This window comes from Ambystoma mexicanum, chromosome 11 (assembly GCF_040938575.1).
Source record: "Ambystoma mexicanum isolate Mex_15411 chromosome 11, UKY_AmexF1_1, whole genome shotgun sequence".
NCBI lineage: Eukaryota > Metazoa > Chordata > Amphibia > Caudata > Ambystomatidae > Ambystoma > Ambystoma mexicanum.
The window spans coordinates 409,316,444-409,332,718 of NC_090934.1; the positions used below are offsets into that span (position 1 = coordinate 409,316,444).

The 16,275-nt window shown below is 45.0% G+C and overlaps 1 protein-coding gene and 1 long non-coding RNA gene across 5 annotated transcripts in view; both read left to right on the top strand.

Annotated features, from left to right (window-relative positions):
- ARHGAP1 (Rho GTPase activating protein 1) overlaps positions 1-16,275 on the top strand; it is a 902,391-nt gene that overhangs the window by 309,303 nt on the left and 576,813 nt on the right. The window lies entirely within an intron of this gene.
- LOC138503457 (uncharacterized) lies at positions 5,129-6,236 on the top strand. Its single transcript, XR_011279640.1, has 4 exons — positions 5,129-5,150; positions 5,288-5,356; positions 5,458-5,524; positions 5,800-6,236. It is a non-coding gene; the product is annotated as an uncharacterized lncRNA (long non-coding RNA).

Sequence of the window (16,275 nt, forward strand, 5' to 3'; positions counted from 1 at the left end):
CTATTTTTTCTAAGTAATGAGGTGATGGGATGAACCAAGCGAGAGAAATCCGAAACAAATCGCCTGTAAAAATGTGCAAATCCAAGAAAACTCTGGATTCCTTTGACGGAAGTAGGAGCAGGCCAAGAAAGAATGGCATCGACTTTTCTGTTGTCCATCTTGATTCCACTTGCAGACAGAATGAAACCCAAAAACTCCACTTCCATGACATGAAACTGACATTTCTCCAACTTCACATACAGCGAGTTTTCCTCCAGGGTCTGAAGCACAGAAGTCACATGCTTCACATGACCCAAAAGGTTTGCGGAGAAGATTAAAATGTCATCCACATAAACCACTACACAGATGTCCAACAATTCTCTGAAGATGTCATTCATGAAGGACTGAAAATCCGCGGGAGCATTGCAAAGCCCAAAGGTCATCTCTTGGTACTCAAAGAGCCCGAACCGCGTTCGAAAGGCGGTTTTCCACTCCTCACCTTTCTTAATGCGAATAAGATGATAGGCTCCTCGAAGATCTAGCTTGGTGAATATTTGTTTCTGTTTTACCTGATCCAGCAAAGTTGAAATAAGGGGAAGAGGATAACGGTTCTTCACAGTAGTTTGATTTAATGCTCTGTAGTCAATGCAGGTTCTCAATTTGCCCTCCTTTTTGGGCACAAAAAAGAGAGGTGATGCCACCGGAGACTTAGATGGCCTGATAAAACCATTTGCTAGGTACTGATCCAAATAGGATCTCAGATGAACATTTTCTTTTTCGGTGAGGGCGTAAACTCTGCTGCACGGAAGCTGGGCTTCAGGAATGAGATCAATTTGACAGTCATATGGTCTGTGTGGGGGTAACACTTCTGCTTGCCTTTCTTCTTGAAAGATACTCTGAAATCTTTGATATTGTCCTGGTAACGAACCTAAAACCCCTAAGGTAGTTTCGGTAGTTGCATCAGGCTTTCTCGTTATTCCTGAACCTTCTGCTGAAAAACACAAACTCTGACACTTAGAGGAAAAGGTCAGGGTTCGAGAAACCCAATCAATTAATGGGTTGTGCTTTTACAGCCAGGGTATTCCCAAGATGATTTGGAATTGCGGGGCTTGAATAAGGTCAAAAGAGATCCTCTCCTTGTGTCCTTCCTGGCAAAGCATAAATAGGGAGTTAGTGCATTGTGTGACGGGGCCTGACACCAATGGAGTACCATCCACCCCAGAAACGTTCTCGGCTTCTAACTTATTCCTTAAGGAGATTCCCAATTTGTTAGCCAGATTCTGATCCATATAATTGCCAATTGCTCCACAATCAATGTATGCAATTAATGCATGCCTTTCAGTGGGAGTCTCATGACCGAAAAGGACGATAGGAAACACAAAGTGTGAGGTCGCTGCAACCCTTTCCTTGCTCGACAAGCGGACCTCTAGACTTGTCGGGCACTGGAGTTTTCCGCCATCTGTTCTTTTTTGTCCTGATTAACACCTCCTATAGGCTTCCGAGCAGGCTTCACTGGGCACTCTTTCAAAAAGTGGCCAGCCTTTCCACAATACAAGCACAACTGCAGTTGCCGTCTCTTCTCTCTCTTTACTTGGGAGATTGGGCCTCGGATTCCGCCCAACTGCATAGGTTCCGGATGTGCTTCCCCTCCTGACCTTACCATTGGTTCTCTGGAACGGACTACAAAAGGTTGATTGTCTTGACAAGCTCGATCTGTTCTTCGGTCCTGAAGACGATGATCCAACTGAATAGTCAAGTCTTTAAATTCTGCAATGCCTTTAGGTGGATTCACAACTTGGGCCAAAACATCCCTCAGCTCACTGCGCAACCCACGATAGAATAGTGTTGTTCTTTTTTCAGTAGGCCAATTTGTTTCTGCCACCAAACTATTAAAAGTTGCCACATATGCAAGTAACTCTTGATTGCCCTGCTTGAGTGACAGCAACTCATTGTCTAATGCCTGTCCTTGCGTGTGACGAGCAAACAGCTTTTCTAACTCTCGTTGGAATTCCGCAAAGTTCTGTAACACTGGATCATCCCTGTTGACTAAGGGAATGGACCAATCTGCTGCATATCCTCCCAGATAAGACAACACAAATGCGACCTTGGATTGGTCATTGGGGAACACACCGGGTCTGCACAGGAAATGCAATCTGCACTGATTCAAGAACACTGCAAACCTTTTTGGGTCCCCCGTAAAGCGCTCTGGTGGAGCCAAAGGAATATTCCCTGGAATGACTACTTGGACTGGAACTGGGTGTGAAGTAGAGGTGTATGCCTGAGCATTGCTTTGGGGTAAGGGTACCTGTCCCGCCTGATTCAGTAACATTTGACGAGCAAGCTCTTCTGTCCGTTCCCTATTCATTCCAAGGTCTCTTCTAAGAGCACTGGTTTCAGCTCGGGCTGCATGGACTTCTGCCCTTAGATCTCCCAGAAGTTGGGTTAGCTGATCTACTTCAGGAGTCCCCATGATGTCCAGGCAGAGTATTTTTCGGTACGGCTTCGTGTTCTGTAACGCTTACCTTAGACTCTGCGGGGACACCACTCTTCTCAGGGAGCGTTGCTCTCTCTCTTTTGTCTCGTGACTAAAACTATCTCCAAATCCACCTAGAATCTGGGAAACAATGCAAGGAGCTGATCAAAAGGAGATTCTCTAATATACCCGAGAGTAGCTAGTCAGTCTATCCCAAACTCTTCCATAACATCAACGTAACTCCCTTCTTCTTTTACCTTAAATTATGATATGGTGGGCTATCCATCCTGCTTCTGTGCAGGGGCGCATGTTCTGTAGATTGGGAAATCAGACAAGGAAAAAATGTGGTGGGGTTTCTAAAATAATGCACAGAAAGGATTGGCTGAAGTGAAAGAGTCAGGTAGTGGCAAACCCTCTCACTTAACTATGGTTGGTTCGTTGGAAATACAATAAGGGAGAGTACCTTTTAGAAATGAATGCGTGTATACTACAAGACTATTTCTAACTGGAATTAGCCCTCCCTTAAGACCTAGTACAAATGTAGAATATGGCAACCAAGGTACAAATATGTCACTAATTCACTCACACACACTAGGAGGGACTGAACAGCTAATTCTCACAACAAAAGAATCATTAGCACCACACCCAATTCCTAATTAAAGAAAAATGGAACGAAAACGAAAATCCTCCTTCAACTCGTGTAAGTGGGTAAAACAATGTATACATCTTTCTTCTGGAAAATGCAGAATAAACAACGTGACTAACATCAGTGTGCTGAGCAAGAGCACAAGTGCTTTTGTGAGGCGCAACAGCTCCTGAAAATGCACACGCAGGTCATAGGAATGAAGCCTCGTCACTAATGAGTGAAAATTTATAGAATACAACAATGCGCAACACTAGCGCTAACTGACTGCCATGAATGTGTTCTACACAAAAAGTACTTGCGGTTTTATTCTGAGGTGGACGAGGAAACGTATTAGAGAGCGTTTCTCTCAGAGTTCGTCCGACGCCTCACGAGCACCAAATGCCGCTGAGATGCACATAAAGGCAGGAGACTGGGCACTTAAGGAAATACAGGGAAAAAATGGGTGAACGGACTGAGGGATAACTAGAGAGGAGATTGTGGAAGGGATATCAGGAAACTTTCTGACCGGAATCCGGACCGCGGTAAGCGTCACTGCAAAGGCAAAAAGACGCGAAGCACGGAACAACAAGGGGGAGGGGCTTAAATACTCTGGATCAGCTGCAACTAGACCGCACATCCCAATTCTAGGTACACCACCCAGGCACCATGTTGGGAGATGAGGAAGTGTATTCTGCCAGTTAACCCACTATGTTCTGCCTACCCTTGGACCAGGAATTGTAGGCAACTAACCAGGAAACCTTGGGGGCTTTTTTAAGAGGGAACCCAGTGGTCATGACAGTATTTTGGCTCACTCTGCCTCGTTTCGGGACGCTCGCCCTCTTGTTCTCTGGCCGGGCACGTCGATCAGGGATCAGTTGTGTGCAGATCTGCAAAGGAATCTCTCATCTCTTTTGCAGGGGTGCCCCGAACACCTCTTGATCCCGGCTCGATCGTCCCGTCCTCGCCGTTCCTCTTGCCTTCCTTATTTTTCAACATACACGATGGTCCCTATTCGGGCGCCATCTTGAAGGGGCCCCTGAGGGACCCTCGCATATGGAAACAAGGCACAATCACCACACACGAACTGATATGCCAGACACAAGGTTGTATTCCCAAAATCTAGGGTTTATTGCAAAGCAACTAATCTCAGTTGGCCAACTGGTCCCACGCCCCGCGACGTGTCTCTACCAGGCCTCGGGGGACGCAAGAGAGAAATTCGTACAACAGTTACATATATACAAAACAAGCATGTAGTAATCAGTAGTGTCACAACTTATACCGCCCCTATTGCATTTCCTTTGAACGAGGCATGATGATTGACAATGGTGAAGAGTATGACGCCTTCAAACATTCATTTAATAACAGTTTGCAATTTTGTAAGCTCACAGACACAAGTCTTTGTTTTAAAGAACACAATGCTTCTGTTTCTGCAGGCAAGCTGTGCGTAGGGAGAGACACATTCCAGGCCTTGCTATCTCCTAGTTTCTATTTGTGTGCCGGGGTGTCTCTCAGGGAAGGAGGGCCGCAAAGAAGAGCATAATTCAATACTTTTAATGTTCGCTCTAGCATTTCTACTGTGCTTACCGAGACTAGCTGGCACCTGTTGTACTGATTAGAATGCCTTCCTGCTCACTATCCAAGGATATGCGAGGGAGGACCGGGCATTTCTGTCTGAGTTACTGCGTTATGTTTCAACTGCCACTCGCGGCCTTGCATTGTGCACCAGTGAAGAAGAAGAATATTTCAGCAAAGCAGTTTTACATGAGGCAAAAAGGCAACGTTAGAGAAAACAAGATGGCGATTTCAGTCGCTTTAAAATGGCCGCACCGTAGTCAAGCTTATGGCTATATATTTCTAATACTAAATGCATGAGACGGTTGGTCTTCGGCCAACTTAATACATAGCCTTCTGATCGAGGGGTGTCTATTTTTCTAGATCGACAATGTCTGCAGTGAGCTCCGTGCTGCGGGCTCACAGCAGGACAGCAATTGGTTGCCATTGCAGCTGCTAAAAGCAACTGACAGAACGCATGCGCCGCTCATTCTGTGAGACGGCAGCCGTGCCAGTAACACGGTAAGAACGAAGCAGCAGGAAACGCTGCTGCATCTCCCTGCAGGGTTTTTCTTTTGTAATTCTTGACTTTAAATAGTCACGAGCACATGATCATCCCTTTTATTTAATAATAGAATGCTTTACCGATCACTTTGCAGAACAAGCTACCAACATGTAATTACTGCATCAACAGTCTAGTTTCCTCGCACCGCAGCGCTGATCAGGAAGTAAGTGTATTATACTTTCACTGTTATTCCACAGATATCGAACAATTCTTGTGCTATGCCTATAGAAAAGTAGCAACCCGATATATTCACTACCTCTGCAGGACTATCCATTGTGAACCCTTACACGCTTCACTAAAAATCTGCCAGCCTGAGGGACTTTAAATCCAGGTACATGTAACAGCAATTAGCTCTATTTGTCTACAACACATACCAATTATGATTTAGTATTGAATTGTTCTTCTTTTGTCCTCTTTTTCTTTCCATCCACTTTGCAACACCTACTACAATCTTTTCTGCACCCTCACGGTATGTACATTTTGTGATATGCTTATCTTTCTTGTGACATGTTAATGCTGATATGGATTCATGAAATTGCTACTTTGATTTACCAACTATGTTCTTTTCATGTAATTGTAATTTCCTCCACTATGAATGTTTATCAGATTGATCCATATGAGAGTTCAGCCTTGATGAAGGGGAAAACTATCCCCAAAATGCATTGGCAATAAAAAAACGCACTACATTTAATACAAACCCAGAGTGACTATGGTTCCTTCACTATTTTTGGAGTATTTAAGAGCAACTGATAATGTGAAATAATCATAATAACTAAACAACATGAATGATTCATAGAGTGAACTTACTGAGCAGAAGTTTAGTCTGCTTTGTTCTTTACAACCTCCAATCTCAGATGAGATTAAGTGTTAGCGGCAGTTTAGTTGGGTGTGACTCAACCATCTTATTGTTTGGACTGCATGTATTGTTGGCCTAGGTGTCTTTGGGCTCTACAGAGCCTGCTCCTCGAAAATGTAAAAACGTATATATAAAAGAAACGTTAAAATATTTTCAGAGCAATTTGTCATTTATCAATAAATTGGTGGTGCCCGCCTCATCCACATTTTGACCAGGAAATAACACAGTAAGCCGCCCCCTCCACACCCCATTGATCCTCAGGGATCCCTTTGTTGTGGACGTTTATCTTCCTTTATATGCCTGAACTCTGTGAATACTGATTCATTTCTGCATGTGGTGGGAAAGTGCCCATTGACTTTAGCAACTTGGTTTATTCAAACCATCACATTTAAAATTATAAATCCTTGCGCTCTGCGCTCTTTTTGCGGTGCGGTAAGTAGTGCATTTTTTGCAGCATCGCTTCATTGTCAACGGAGCTATAGTGCGAGCTGTAAGCTTCTCGCACAAATCTTCTTGTTAGAACTATTAACAAGTGTTTTGCATATTTAATCTGCTTTCTTTAACGTTCAGAGTCAGGCATTTGTTTTCAGCAGCCCGGTGCGTGAACAAAAGAGGGACTGCATGGTAATTAGAACACTGAATTAAGACGCCCCCAATGGAAGGCTGTGATTCTTTTATTTTTTGATACGATATGATATGGCATTTATAACGTGCCTATACACAAGTGTTTCAAGGCGCGCCGAGGCAAGGCGGGGGGGAGACAAAGGGAGGACAGACAGCGATCCTACTAGGCCAGGTGTTATTCAGATCGCACAAGTGCATGCGAAGGGGGAAAGGAAAAGTGCGAGGGGGGAAGGGAGAGGGGAAAGTGCAGTGCATGGGAAGTGGAATAAATAAGATAAATAAAAAACATTAAAAAGGCAAGTGCAAGGAAGTGTGGACAAAGTGCTGGAAAGGGACTGAAGGGATATAGAAAACAGTCCCCAAGTGCAGAGGTTGCCAGGGAGGCAGTGCATGTGGACAGTTGACAGGGCCTGGGCCAGAGATCGGAAAGGATGGCCAGGTAACCAGTGCAATTTCAGTCAGGAATTCAGCAAGGGAGGGGAGGAGAGAAAGCAGAAGCAAAGAGGAAGGTTTTGAGGTGTTTCCGGAACTGGATCTCCTCGAGTTTCAGGGAGGCAGGAAGGCTGTTCCAGAGAGAGGCCCCTGCCGAAGAGTGATCTGCCACCAACTTGTTGCTTGGAGAAGCGACTGACCCTGAGGGAGTTGGAGGCAGATGAACGAAGAGCTCGAGAAGGAAGAAATTTAGGAAGAGAGAGTTGAAGGTATTGCGGCCCAGACCCCAGAAGGCCTTGTGTACAATGCAGAGGGTTTTGAATTTAATCCTCGCAGCCACTGGGAGCCAGTGCAGAGATTTCAGTCCTGGAGAGATACGATCCCTGGACTTGAGGCCAAGGACCAGTCTCGCAGTCCTGTTCTGGATAAGTTGCAGAGAGTGGAGGCAGGAAGATTTAGATAGAGGCTGTTACAGTAGTCCAGCTTGGAGAGGACCAGGGCTATGGAGACAGTGAGCTTCTGGGGGAAGGATGGAAAAGGAAGAATACCTCTAAGGAGGTGCAGCTGGTAGTGTGACCTCTTGGAGACGTCAGAGATGCGAGGGGAGAAGGAGAGTGCAGAGTCGAAGATGACCCCGGGTTTTTTTGCCTTGCAGGTGGGAGCGGGAGGAGGGCCAAAAGAGGCCGGCCAGAGAGCTGCAGGGAAGAAGGGAGTGGGTGTGCCGATGAGTAGAATCTCAGTCTTACTGGCATTAAGGCAGAGGTCGTTGGCGGCACACCAATCCTGGATGGCAGACAGTCAGAGATGAGGGAAGGGGAGGAGAAGGAGAAGGAGGAGAAGGAGCAGGAGGAGGAGGAGGAGGAGGCCGAGGGTAGCCTGAAAATTAGCTGGGTATCATCCGCATAGCACTGAAAGTTGGGACAGAGAGCGGCAATGCGGTGGGCAAGGAGTGCCAGGTATTGGTTGAAAAGCCAGGGAGAGAGGTTCGATCCCTGGGGGACACCACAGGCAGAGAAAAAGATGTCGGAGAGGAAGGACCCAAGTTGGACCTACGAGGGTCGGTCAGAGAGGAAAGAAGTCAGCCACGCCAGAGCCTGACCAGTGACACCCAGGTTGTCACGGAGACAGTTTAGCAGGATGGCATGGTTGACAGTGTCAAAGGCAGAAGAGAGATCAAGCAGGATAAGAACGCAAGGGGTGTTAGTCGAGGTTGGAGAGCAGGTCTTCACGGATGTTCAGGAGGGCAGTTTCCGTGCTTCTGGCAGCTCTCTAGCCAGACTGATGGTCATGAAGACAACCAACAGATTCAGTGTGGAGATTGATTGGGAGATGGCCAGTTTCTCCAGGAGCTTGCCCAGGAAGGGAGTTATGGTGATTGGGGGATAGTTAGCCGGGCAGGAGGGGTCCGCAGAGGGTTTCTTAAGAAGAGGGTGCACAAGGGAGTTCTTCAGGGGGGAAGGGAAGACTCCAGTGGCGAAGGAGTGATTGCAGAAATCCGCCAGGGCAGGAGCCAGGGAGTGGATGTGATCCTTGATAGTTTTGGAGGAACAGGGGTGAACCTGTTTTGACAAGACTTTCATAGATCGGACTTGTCTAGAAACCTTGTCTGGAGAGAAAAGGGGAAAGGTAGAGAAGTAGGGAGGAGTGGCAGCAGAAGGGCCAGAGGAAGAGCAGGGAATAGCGGGAGGGGGATGAGAGGAGGAGAGTGGGGACAGGATGTCCTGAGTTTTAGAAATGAAGTGAGAGGCCAATGCCGTGCAGAGGGCCTGGGAGGGGACAGGAGAGGTAGAGACTGCGACAGGATTGGCTATTCTTTGCAGATTTTAAAGAGTTCAGCCGAGTTGTGATGCCGCAGAGACGCAGGCATGGATATGAGCTCTCTTCTTGGAGAGAACGGAGGGCCGGTATTGCCTTTGCAGCAGGTGGCAGGCCAGTTTGTCAGAGGATGAACTTGAAGCACGCCATTTCCTCTCGGCAACCCTGCACTTGAGTTTTAGGCTGACTAGGTCTGAGTCATACCAGGAGTTGCACTTGGCTTTGGGCTTCAGTCGTATTCTCATGACAGGGGCAAGGATGTCAAGAGTATCAGATATAGCAGCGTGGAGAGGGCTGTGTCAGGGTGAGTCAGCCAGGCGGGGAGGAGGTGAGAAGGTGGCAACGAAAGCCTCAACTGACATGCGCTTCATGGGTCGGGTGACCGAGAAGGTGGGTGGCAGTGACGGAAGTGGCTTGGCCTGCGGGGTAGGGAGGGTGAGGTGGGAGGAAAGGAGAAAGTGGTCACTCCAGGAGAGAGGACTGGAGAGAGGGATAGAGAGGGGAAGGTCTGAAGAGATCAGAACATCGAGAGTGTGCCCTGCAGAGTGAGTCGGGCCAGAGGGGAGAATAGTGAGAGAGAGAGAGAGTCGCAGAGGTCGCGAAAGAGTTCAGAGGGGGGGAGGCATCCAGGTGGATGTTGAAGTATCCGAGAAGGAGGAGTTGAGTGGTTGAGGCCAGGAGTGAGCAGGAGAGGTCCGCCCACTCGGAGAGGAAGGAAGACACCTGACCAGGTGGCCTATAAATAGTAGCCACAGTAAGGGAATGGCTAGGTGAGAGAGTCTGCAGACGAGGCATTCAAAAGAGGAGTAGGCCTGCGTAGGAATGATGGAGGCAGGAATCCCCTCAGGGAAGATGAGGGCTACGCCCCCACAAGATCGTTTGGGCCTGGGCACAGAGCGAATCTTGTAGCCATCAGGTAGGAGCGTGTCAAAGTTGGTGACAGAGCCGGCCGTAAACCATGTCTCAGTGAGACCGAGGACATCGAGGTCAAGTTCTTCAAGAAGGCGGCAGATATCAGAGGAGTATTTTACAGCGGAAAGGGAGTTAAGAGTGGCAATGTGGAGAAGGTTGCCCTCCTTGAAGGACTTCCGGGGAGGGGTACAGATCGGAGGTACGCCCTGCGGAGGTTTAGAAAGCGGCGAGAGGGGCCAGAGAGAGAGGGGATAGGCAAGGTAGCCAAGGAAAGTGGGGAGGGGACACCAGGAGAAGAAAGGAAGTTGATGAGGCGTGGAAAGCGTCTATCAAAGAGATGAAGGTTGGCCTGAGGGCCTTGGACCAAGATGGTTCCGTTAGAGTAGACATTAATTATGACCTTAGAGGAAAGAAAGGAGGCCAGGAGGGCATCCCAACGGGTACCACCATTAATGGGAGAAGAGGAGAAAGGCGAGAGAACAGAGACCATATGTGGGGTCCATAGATCTGGAGAAGGAACGACAAAGAGGATGTCGGTGAGAGTTTCCTTGCAGGAGGCACTGATGTACGTGTCAGCGATAGGGAGGCCTGGGTTGGAGACCATGATGTCCTTTTTAAACTTTTTCCTACAAGACTTAGTGAGGAGAGCAGGATAGTCGATAGTGAAACAGTTTGAAAAGATGGGGGAGACAGATAGCACCATAGAGTAGGTGGGAGAGGAGGGGTTCCAGGGGTAGGCAGACCAGACAGCGAGAGGCAAGTGAGCAGGAGAGTGGCACAGGACGGTACTTACACGACGAGCGCAAGAGAGGCACAGGACAATCTAAGAAAGGATAGAAGACAGACCTAAATTTGAGAATCCTAAAGAGGGAGAAAAAGGACCTAGGTTTCACAGAGCAATTTTAAATACGGTGACAGTGCATAGTTGAAACAGTGAGATCACAGCTCAGGTAGTTGGTCAAACCAGGTGGACACAGTGGACAGTTTGGTTTTCCTCCCATGTTCTACGTGTGCTGCATCTACAATTATTTCAGTAACTGTTAAACCAATCGACTGCTATATTGGTTTCTCGCAAACTTTTTTAAGTGGCTGTTATCTGTAAACCGTTGCGATCTATACCTTCTGTAGGTTGTTTTTTCACCAAAGCTGCACCGCAAGTCTGTTTAAACAGTTTATATCTTTGGAACTGGATTTGCTTTGAATTGCGTTTGGATGTACTTCTGTAAAGATTCTATTTTCATGAAACACGGCTGGTGACTGCAGAGGATCGTACCCTCTTTGAGCCATGCCGTGCTTCCAAGCTCAAATACATGAAAATCCAATCAGATCATTACATTTTCTGAAGAGTGCTTTGTAATTTTACTTCCTTGTAAAGCAGCGCTGGTGACTCTGGAGGGTTTGTACTCTTTGAGCAACGCTGTACTCTGGATCATAGTTCAATTAATTCATCCTAGACTCTTGTAGTTTGGACATAACGTCTCAGAAAACTGCAACAGTATTGGAACAGTGCGGGTGACTGCAGAGGGTTATACTCTCTTTGAGCCACGCTCTGTCTGTTTAGGTTCTATTGTCTGATTTGGACCTAGTGAATTCCGAAAAAATGCTGTAGCTATCGTGACAACTTGTTTGTTGGACAGTGAAAGCAAGTGCTTGAAACCGGGATTTATAAGCTTGTATTTAGACACTGTGGGTGACTGTAGAGGTGGAATATCCTCTTTGAACCCCACGCTTTGGCTCCACTGTAAACAATGTTTTTAAAATTTTTCCTTTGAAGTTATTTTGGTCCTTTTTGGCCTTCACGGGCTGTACTTGTGACCAAGCGTTCTCCTTCTGTTTGAGTGTTAGTCAGCTACTTCTGCAGTAACTAGAATGTCAATGCAGATTGGTTTGCATAGTCAAGGACAGCACTAAGTAGACAGTGATGACACAAATGCCCTTGCCGAAATTAACCTGTGTGCACACAATTCTGTTGAATCTTTAGAGTTAAACAATGCTGACTTGGGTGCCGTTCATAAACTTGAAACACCACTTTCACAGATAGTTGGGTACTAATACAAAGGTTTGTCGGAGTAAACCCATCTCCAAGGGCTGTAAAACGTATGTTGTGAAAAATCCGATTGATGGGTGTAGTGGCACCCCTTCCCCCCGTTCGCCGGCCCGTGCAGTTCTGATTATTTCCCTAGATTGATGTCGACAAGTGCATAAATTAGACCTACTGTTGCAATTAGGAAAACGGCCACCATTGATTGCACACAGATGCAGAGTTTAAATGGTTTAAGTTTAATTGAATTTGTTGACTCACTGGCACTCCCTATGCCCTGTATGAATGATGAGCATGTAACACAACCGACGTGTGACGCGTCATGCATCGATTCCCCTACAGAACAAACCAACTCTATTGTGGAAGAAAAGTAAAGCTGTCTGTGAATCTCTTCCCCTAACTATTCCAATCAACCCAGTGAATGTGTAATGCATCATATTCTTAGGGAGGCTTACGATTGCATCAAATTATCCTCCCATGTCGATCTGCCTTAAACATTGTGCTCAATTCTATTGTCCACTATATGATAACATCTGGAAGGAGGTGAAAGTACACTCTACAACGTTGGCTACTATGTACACAAAAGTTGAAGATTTTGAGATGTGCCTTGGTCGATTAGCAGCTAAAAATATGCCTGATATTGAACATCTTCTTTCACAACAGGTAAAGGTTGACAATCTGCCTCAGGCAGAACACACAGAGCCAGATAACATTGATGTGCCTATTACCATAGAGGACACCCATGTTCTAAAATGTTCTCAAATGCTGCCTCTGCCCGAGGTAGCTCCTGAAATCGGTGTTTGCCTTGAAGGCTCAGAACTGGTTCCACAGAAACAACCACTCAACCTACCAGAACGGTTGGTCGGGGTAGATCTACTAAAAGAAAAAAGAAAAAGATCAGAAAGTAATAAAGAAAAAAAACATTTCTTCCTTAAAATGGCTGAGATCTGTCTATTCTTGATTATTTGCAATGTCAGACCACCCAAATTAAACAGCTTGCACCAGTCTTGACCCCTGTTCAAGAGGAAAGTGGTTCTGATTTGTTATTGGAGCTACCCACATTCTCCTGTCATGATCTCCAAACTAGTACTATGAAACATGGCAATACTCCAACTTCGGTACAGTGTGGATCTGCCTCATCGCAGATCACCAAAACAGTTGTAAGTCCATTAAACAAAGGGGATAGAGGAACTGGCTGTCAGACACTAAGAATAGAGACAGACATGTCATTGAAGTCTAGCAAGGATGTTTATGTACAAACAACGTTTACTGTGGAATGTCCTAAATCTTTGCTTGAACCTTCTTTAAGCTTACCAACTATTGATATTTTCACAAGAAAAGGTTGGGTTCTCTTTACTTAAACACAACCAATCTAACTCTTCTTGGAAAAAGGTTGTTCCATTATTCAAAATAAGACTATTCCTAGCTACGATGTGATTTCGAGCATGGAGCAAGATAAGTGTTTTCATGGCAAAGAACCATTATCTTATCCCACTACTTCTGGTATAGATCTATCTAATGATTCTAGTAACCAACCAAACGCACCAATTCAAAGTGACGGTGTGCGTGTCAACAGGGCGCTGCCTGTCAGCCTTAGTTGTGGGAAATTAGAACACAGTACGTTTGATTTGTCGACTCTGGGAACAGTTCCTAGTGAGTGGTCACCTGCACATCCGATATGAAAACTAACTCTTCATCTCCTCAAATATCTGTATCAATGATTGAAAGCGGTGCTACTGCTAAGGCGGGTAATGAAAGACACTACATCCTTTGGGTGCTACTAGACAAACTACATACCATTTAAGTGTAATCAAGTTATGGTGAGTGGTGATAATCTAATTTCTGGGTCAGTTAAGATCCAGCTATGACGAAATGCTGGCCAGACTTGACAAACACAATAGCCCCAATTGAACCCCTTCGGATCAAGTAAAGTTACTAAATCTTGTTGCCGGAGATACTCTGTTCTAGCGAGGCTATCTCAAGGCCATTACAACAAAGTCACCAACTTTCTGATTTGCAATACACCATATTGATGAACAGCATACTGGGCACATCAATTCCAATATGCCTAAATCTCATGAGTATTTTATTAATATTAGCAGAAGTTCCCTCATTGAATGCAGATATTGAAAGTAGAGGTGTAGCGGTATACCGTTATAGATACCGTGAACAGCTTAATTGAACTATAACCGTCACGTTGTTTATACCGGTATACCATTTTAAGGCCTGCAGCTATTAAGTGTGCTTTTCAATCTGATTTGGAAAGGCTGCAGTAAGCAAGTGCTGTGCATTCTGGATCTTGCACTGTGGGATGTGGCTTTTGGCAGACAAGAGCATAGGGAAAGTGAGGCCACATTAGTAAATGCAGCTTTGATGCTGTGTAGTCTGGTTAAAGATCAGCCAATTTGTAGTTTTCCCACCAATTTGAAAGATGGGGAACTATACATCCCAGAATTCAAAGGGGAATTAACTGAATGCCCATCTCATGCATGTCCACAAAAAACGTTAGCTCTGTAGACTGTATGAACACTGGGCCTATCAGTGCTTTGTGCTAGTCTATAAACTGCCCCCCTCCCACTGTCCTCAGTGTAGATTTACACATTGCACTAGAGTTGTTGCTTCGCTTGATCCTTCACCTGCCTTCTGCATATGGCACTGGACTCAAGCAGGCAGGACAGATTCTACATTCAATTTGAAGTATCCAGAGCAATGGGGGTGAGATGTTTCTCAGGTCTATCCTCTATTTGTGACACCACCCATGAAAGCATTCCTCCGTCTCAACTCAGATGATAAGGATCCTAATGCGCTCAGAACTGGGGAAAATGGTAATGATGGGGCTGTGGTAATGTGGTGGTCTAGCCCATATCTGTGCCCATTTGTATTTTAACTTTGTCATTTTCAAAAGGTTTTTGTGCCACTATCTTTTAAGAAGGTAAATTAACATGTATTGCAAGAATCAAGAAAGAAATCAACAGCTCCCACTGAACGCTGTCCTGTTAGGATTACATTGTCAGTGGTGACTCCAACATCAGACCTTTATAATACACCAGGCAGATGGTAAACTAGCTATAGTGATTTGATCAATAATGCAACCTTTCGGTGAGTGTTTGTTGGCTATCACATTTTGACAAAAGAAACAGAATGACATAGGCTTTCAGACTTCACATGAGTGACTTTTCTCCCTTTAATGCGATAAAGCGTTATCAAAACAAACTTTTGTGACTGATCGCAGCGAGGGGTCATGATGCCTATGCCATATGGTTCCAAAATAATGCAGTCAAGGCCGATTTTTCAAAGCGATTACATGTGACTGGGCAGTAAGCTCATTGCTCAAAATGTGCATTTTAACACTTCCACTAGTCACTTTCATTCAAGGCGATCAACGAGTAAGCGCCATGAAAGATCAAATCTTCAGCCGCCTTAGATTCCTGGAGGATCAGCAAAAAATGTGCAGAGACAAGTTTCAAAATGCTGACAATTTATGACCTTTAAGAAAATATTTAAGATTAGTTAACCTACTCTACCGCGAGAACCATGATATACTGTAATTTAGCTAGGTTATCATACCCTCATAAAACCAATACCGTGACACCCCTAAAAGGGTAGCCTTCCCTGACAAATCTGATGTATCAACCATACACATTCATCTCCGCTCAAAACTAGTGCTTGATCAAATTTTGGCAGAGGGTACTTTATTCTTGAATATGGGATTTTCTGTGGTACAACGCGATGAGTACAAAGAAAGAATTCCAAACACTGTTGATCTGGCTCTCCAAGTATTTATTTGGCTTCTTAGTTGCAGGAAAATAATTGTTCTTCATGTAAATGTTCACAAAGAAAAAAGTTTGTGCCCTCTACACGTGTTAACCCACGTTGATTCAGTGGTTCTTCAAAAGGTAAACATTGTCTATTGATCTGATGTGAACAGGAAGAGAAAACAAAAAAATATAAACCAATTCAATGTTGGTGCAGAATATGTAAACAAATATTGTTGCATATTTCAACCATTATCACAAATTCTTTCACTAAATATGCCTATCAACAAATAGACATACTTCGCACAATGTAAATTACATCAATGTAAGAGCCTGTTGCTCATTCTCCTAATTAGGTCATAGTTGTGTTTGGTATCAAATTGCGTTGTCTTTCTGGTATACAGTTGATTCGTAACTTGTGATATGCTTTCAGTCAATTCGATAATGAGAGAACTTACATTAACCTTACTTTTGGAAATGAATTCTTGTGCCTCTTAGTTGTTGACTCTGTTGTAGATTTTCTGTATCTATCTGTAATGGTTAATTCTATATATTCAAGAGCAGTTCCTATTTGGAATTGGAAATGAGAGAAAATGTAAGGACTAAGTTTGTTGTAGAGCCAAGGGTTATCAATCAATGCATTTTGA